The sequence below is a fragment of the Dromiciops gliroides genome, chromosome 6 (genome assembly GCF_019393635.1).
Source record: "Dromiciops gliroides isolate mDroGli1 chromosome 6, mDroGli1.pri, whole genome shotgun sequence".
Classification (NCBI taxonomy): Eukaryota; Metazoa; Chordata; class Mammalia; order Microbiotheria; family Microbiotheriidae; genus Dromiciops; species Dromiciops gliroides.
This window is the reverse complement of record NC_057866.1, coordinates 161,922,009-161,928,172: the sequence shown is the minus strand read 5'-3', so window position 1 is coordinate 161,928,172 and position 6,164 is coordinate 161,922,009. Positions and strand designations below refer to the sequence as shown.

At 42.1% G+C, this 6,164-nt stretch overlaps 1 protein-coding gene across 3 annotated transcripts in view; it reads left to right on the top strand.

Annotated features, from left to right (window-relative positions):
* Nucleotides 1-3,104: 3,104 nt before the first annotated feature.
* PRMT9 (protein arginine methyltransferase 9) overlaps nt 3,105-6,164 on the top strand; it is a 48,310-nt gene continuing 45,250 nt past the window's right edge. For all 3 annotated transcript variants that reach the window (XR_006353619.1, XM_043972421.1, XM_043972420.1), the window contains exon 1: nt 3,105-3,452. The gene's annotated coding sequence lies outside the window, so the exon portion shown is untranslated. The remainder of the gene's footprint in view (nt 3,453-6,164) is intronic.

Here is a 6,164-nt window from a genome sequence, read left to right as displayed (position 1 = left end):
CGAAAGACCATGTTTATGTATGTTAACACAGCACTGTTCTAGTGAGGAATGGACATTCTTGCCCAGAATAAGGTTAAGGCCTAGTGTCACAATGTTATTGGTCATTATAGTTACCATATATTGGGGGGGGGGGTTGGTAATACATGCTGTGACTGGTTGTTTCTGTAATGCTGTATGTAAATGGGAACTGTAATGTGATTGGTTGAGAGGGACCCTTGGTGGGTATAAATAAAGGTGTGGGACCTCACTTTGGTGAACTCTGTGGCACATTCAGAAGAGTGCCTATCTTCCAGAAGATGAATAAAGAAGCCTTCACCCACACTCTGCTACCTGCTTGGATTCTTTGAGCTGCTAGCAACACTTGAGCTGTGCAACACTATTCGAGCTGTTAGCTGTGTATCTAACATGGTCACTTCACTTTGTATCAATTTAAATGAATTTTTCCAGGTTTCTTTGAAATCCATTTCCTTTATTATTTCTTTTTGTTTGTTTTTTTCGGGGCAATAAGGGTCAAGTGACTTGCTCAGGGTCACACAGCTAATAAGTGTTAAGTGTCTGAGGCCAGGTTTGAACTCAGGTCTTCCTGAATCCAGGGCCAGTGCTTTATCCACTGCGCCACCTAGCTGCTCCCCTCCTTTATTATTTCTTATCGAACAATAATAGTATTCCAGCATTCTTGTATGTCATAATTTGTTCAGCTATTGATGGTTTTTTCTGTTGTATACCTAATCTGTTCTTGACTGACCATTAAAAAAACAACAACCAGCGGGCAGCTAGGTGCAGTGGATAAAAGCACTAGCTTTGGATGCAGGAGGACCTGAGTTCAAATCCAGCCTCAGACACTTAACACTTAGTAGCTCTGTGACCCTGGGCAAGTCACTTAACCTTCATTGCCCTGCAAAAACCAGAATAAAACAAAACAAAACAAAAAAAACAACCAGTACTAAACATTTTAATGATTGCTTATTTGTAGTAGTTTGAGAAAAGGTACCAATAGACCTCCTTCTTTCTTACTTTTTTCATTAATACTTTTGAGATTCTTGACCTTTGGTTCCTTCATATTTTTTTTATTTTAGACTTTTATTTTCCAAATTACATGTAACAGCAAATTTTGACATCAATTTTTTTAAAAAAACTTTGTGTTCCAACTTCTCTTCCTCCCTCCCCTCCCACTCCCACCCTAAGAACTCAAACAATTCAACATAAATTATACACGAATGGTCATGGCAAACAATTCTACCTTATCTAGGTTGTGAGTGGAAACAGATAAAAACAAAACTTCAGATTAAGGAATTGTCAAAAAAAAAATGTGTTTCAGTCTGTTTTCAGATACCATCAGTTCTTTGTAGATGTACTGCAATTTTTGTAGGTTCTTCAGAGTTATATTGGATCATTGCCTTGCTGAAAGTAATCATGTGCTTCCCAGCAGATCATCTTACACTAATGCTGTTATTTTGTATACAGTACATTTCTCTCTGCTTCAGTTCATGTGTCTATTTCCAGGTTTTTCTGATAGCATCCTGTTCATCAAAATGTTCATATAGTACCTTGAACTTGACAGAATTTTCTTCACAATAGCCCAGCACAGTTGGTACCATACATTTTGACATTGTAGTCAATTAATATAACTATTTCCCTCCATCCCATTCCCCATATTAACTTGTAAAATTATTTTCTATAGTTCCATAAACTATTATTTTCTAGTTGTCCACTATCCCAAAAAGAGCATTGTTTTGTAAGTACTAGTCATTTTCCTTTCTTTGATCTCTTCAGGGTATAGGCTAACTAGAAATTTCAGGAGTCCCCAAGGATTTTTATTTAAAATTGTCTTTATAATGTATAAACTGTTCTCCTGGTTCTGCTCACTTCGTATCAGTTTATTCATGTCTTCCCAGGTTTTTATGAAACTGTCTCCTTTATAATTTCTTAAAGTAAAAAAGTATTCCATTGCATTTATATACTTTTCTTTCAATTCCCAAACTCAAATTTGCAACACTTTCCTGAGGCAATGTCTAGCACATAGATGAACTCCCAGCACACAGTTGGGCCTCCAGAATAGTATGCTGATAAATGTTTAACACCAGCTCTCCCGAAAACATATACGACACTTTTTTTTTTGTCGGGGCAATGAGGGTTAAGTGGCTTGTCCAGGGCCACACAGCTAGTACATGTCAACTGTCTGAGGTCGAATTTGAACTCAGGTCCTCCTGAATCCACCGTGCCACCTAGCTGCCCCCCCCACGACACATTTTAAAATTTAATTTTCATCACTAATATTTTCCTTATCACTTTAAACCTATATAAGCAACAGAACACTATATTATGGGCTGATATACAGCTTTCCCTAATTATTAGTTGTAAATGCTGAAAATGAGAATTTTACAATCAGCTTTCTCAGGAATTTCTGAACCAGCCGGCTCCAGCACACTCCTGCCCTCGCTCTAACTAATCGCCTTTCTTTCTCCTCTCCCTTGCTCCCAGTCTTTTCTTGCTCATCCTTCATACCTTTTAAGAGCCGAAGAGTACTGGGCCTCAGCATCCCAGGCTCCAATCCCAGCCCTGCGTGAGTCTGAGTCCTGTCCCCGCTTCTCTCGAGGTTTCACTGAAATGGCCTTGAAAGGTATAGCCATAGACCTGTTTATGCCCCATTACAGCCCAAAAAAGGAGCTAACAGGGAAACCGCTTTACCTCCAAGATTCTAACTATGCACTAGCGCGCAGGCCTGCGCAGAGGGGAGCTTTCTAGACCACTAAAGGCATTGGGCGGGGCAAAAGAGGCAGAGGCTCGTGCCACAACTGAGACACATGGGCCGGAGCCTGCGCAGTGGGGAGCTTGTAGACCAGTAAAAAGGGGGGGTGTGTGTGGGGGTTTGCGGGACGTGAAAGGGAGCAAGAAATCCGCCAGAGGAGAGGTCTGCGCCAACTGGAAGGAGAGATGATCCGGGAGAAGAGTAGCCGCGGGAGAAACATGCCGCAACGCGCAAGCGCGGGCCCTTCTGAAGAGCAAGCAGGGAGCTAGGCAGGGAAAGCGCCGTACGCTTCTCCAGGACGTGTGAGCGTAGCGTCGTATCTACGGTAACAGAGACGGACGTTGTCGGCGTCGCCGGAAGTGCTTCGTTTGTGTGTTTTCCGCTTTTCCCTACTTCGCTCGCAGCGTCCTTTCAGGGCTTGAGGAGGGCGAGTCTCCCCACCCGGAAGTCGAAAGGTCTCCACTGAGGACCAGAACAGCCTCGACCGTGACCCCGACGTTCTCTCGTCCGTCGGATTTCGAGCATGCCGCGCTCGCGGGGCGGGGGCCGGGGCCGGGGCGGGCAGGAGGCTGGCAGGGCCGAGCTGGTGTCCCGCTCGCTCCAGAGTGCGCAGCACTGCCTGGCTAGCCAGGACTTCGGCACGGCCTACGCTCACTACCTGCTAGTGCTCAGCCTGGCTCCCGAGCTGCGGGACGACGTCAAGGTGAGCGCCGGGCCTGGCCGCTCCGCGCTGTCCAGCGTGCTTCTCGTGCTCACCCCCGCCGGCCCTGGGGAGAGAAGGACCCCAGCGCCCTGTGCCTGCCCCCAGGGAGCTTACTGGGGTGCATAGATTTCAGAGCTGGAAGAGGCTCCATCCTCTCCTGCAGGGTGACTGAGGAGGGGCCTCAGAAGGGACTTAGCCAGTGATAGACTGGAGCTTTGAGCTTGAGTTCCCCCCACTCCAAACCCAGGGTCCTTTCATTGCAGTTTAAAGAAGGCCGGATCTAGAATCGTGCCTTTAGAATCAATCGGGTCGAAGCCCTGGGACCTTGGACAAGTCACTTAACGTTTCCTGGCTTCAGTCTCCTTAGATGTGAAATGAGATGACTGTATTAGACGATCCAAGAGCTTCTCAGCTCAAAACCGATGCCCCCATAATAGATTTAAATCGGCCTGTTATCTGCTTGTAGTTATGCTGCTTTACACCTTCAACTTCTGTGCCTTTACTGGAGTTGTCACGCCTCCCAGTTATCATAGTGTAGACTTGTGTACTTCCCATACCCTTTTCAGTCTGGTGCAGAGACGTAGGTCTTGCCCTCTGAAGTTTAAATCTAGTAGGGTTATAAAACACAGAAGAGCATTAACACAGCCAGTGAGCGTCTTAAGGCAAGACTTAAACCCGACCGTCCTCCACTATACTGTGCTTACTTTAAAAAAAAAAAAAAAGGCAGTTTCTAACATGCACAGTTACATTGCATGAACGAAATAGCTCCAGTTTAAAAACCGGCATCTAAGCAAAGTATGTATCTACATTATAAACTATTTCATGAGAATCACAGCAGAGAGCAAACTCACTTCATATTTTAACAAAACCTAAAAAAAAGTCCAATAGGAACTGGTTCAATAAATAAATTACATGTTAATTTTTCCCCACATCTACAGTGAAAAATCCACCTTGAGTAGATGAGACAAATGTCTTTTTATGATACAAAATTTAAAGTTCTAAGTAAGGTTTAGTTTGATTAAACACATTTAACATTTCAGTAATTAAACATCTGTCATCTCACTGGTGTGGATACTTAAAAATTTTTTTTTTTGAGGCAATTGGGGTTAAGTGACTTACCAAGGGTCACACAGCTAGTTAAGTGTTAAGTGTCTGAGGCTGGATTTGAACTCAGGTACTCCTGACTCCAGGTACGGTGTTCTATCCACTATACCACCTAGCTGCCCCTGGTGTGGATACTTTTATACCTTATCTTGAAGTGTGTTCAGAAAGTTTCATCATATGGTCCCCAGCCTTCTAGGAATGATCTTGCAGCTTACTTAGGTTGGTCCTAAAATGAGGCACACAATCAGTTGCTAGGTCTGTCCTGAAAGTTTTTCCAGCTTGGAAAGACCTTTTGAGCTCTGTTGGCTTAGCCTTCTAAAATTTATATGCTGTGAGGCACAGGGTAGAACTTTCAGTTCAATTTAACAAGCATTTAGTGAGTTCATACTGTGTGCCAGGTAGTAATGAGAGGCCATGTTCTCAGGTTGATTACATTTTGCCAGGGAAAAACAGGTATACAGACAAATACCAAACATGCAAAGTCATTTTCCATGTCTTGAAATACAAATGATTGTATGAATATAACTGAAGTATGGAAATGGGACACTGATTCCTTCATATGGTAGTTTTCACTAGAAATAAAAGGGGTTGTCCATCAATTGGGGAGTGACTAAACAAATTACAGTATATGAATGTAGTGGGATATTACGTAACCATAAGAAATTATAGAAGGGATGGATTTAGAGAAGTGCTGGAAGACTGGTATAAACTAATGCAGAATTATATGTATAGAACTAGGAGAATAATTTATATAGTAACTTAACATTGTAAAGAAAAACAACTTTGAAAGGATTAAGAACACTGATCAATAACAACCCTTACCCATAGGAATGATAGTAACTTGCAGACTACTCTTACTTTTTTTTTTCCCTTTTTTGCAGGATAATGAAGGTTAAGTTACTTGCCCAGGGTCACACAGCTAGTTAGTGTCAAGTGTCTGAGGCTGGATTTGAACTTGGGTCCTCCTGAATCCAGGGTCAGTGCTTCATCCACTGCACCACCTAGCTGCCTTTTGAAAGAGAAGTGATGGACATTAGGTGCAGAATAAGATAGACAATTTGAGTCACGTCCAGTGTGTGAATTTATTTTGCAATATGCTTATTTGAAATGAGAGGATTTGTTTTTTTTTTTAATTTCAGAAAGGTTAGGTGGGACAAGTGATACTGTTTTTTGCACAATAGAGAACAACAAAATTATTTAAAATAGTTGGGTTTTTTTTCTGTGCAGACAATAGTTAATATTTATGTTTGGTATTTAGCAGTAACACAAATTCTGGTCCTACTACTTTACCATCTATGTAACCTTGGGTAAGTCACTTTACTGTCTCTGGGTCTTAATTCCTCTTCTGTAAGATGAGGGGGTTAGACTAGATGACCTCTTAAGGTTCATTGAGCTCTAAATCTTTGATCCCATCATAGATAGTTATGAGATGAAGAGAATAGAATATACAGGTGACACACTGTACAAATTTTCCAGTTTCCATTGTTACAATCTATGTGGGGTATACACTCATAACTGTAGTTAGAGAACGGAATCATATTTCCATTTAGTTGTGAGCTTTTTGAAGAAATAGAATTTAAGGTAGTGTTCTCATTAAATAGTATTTGA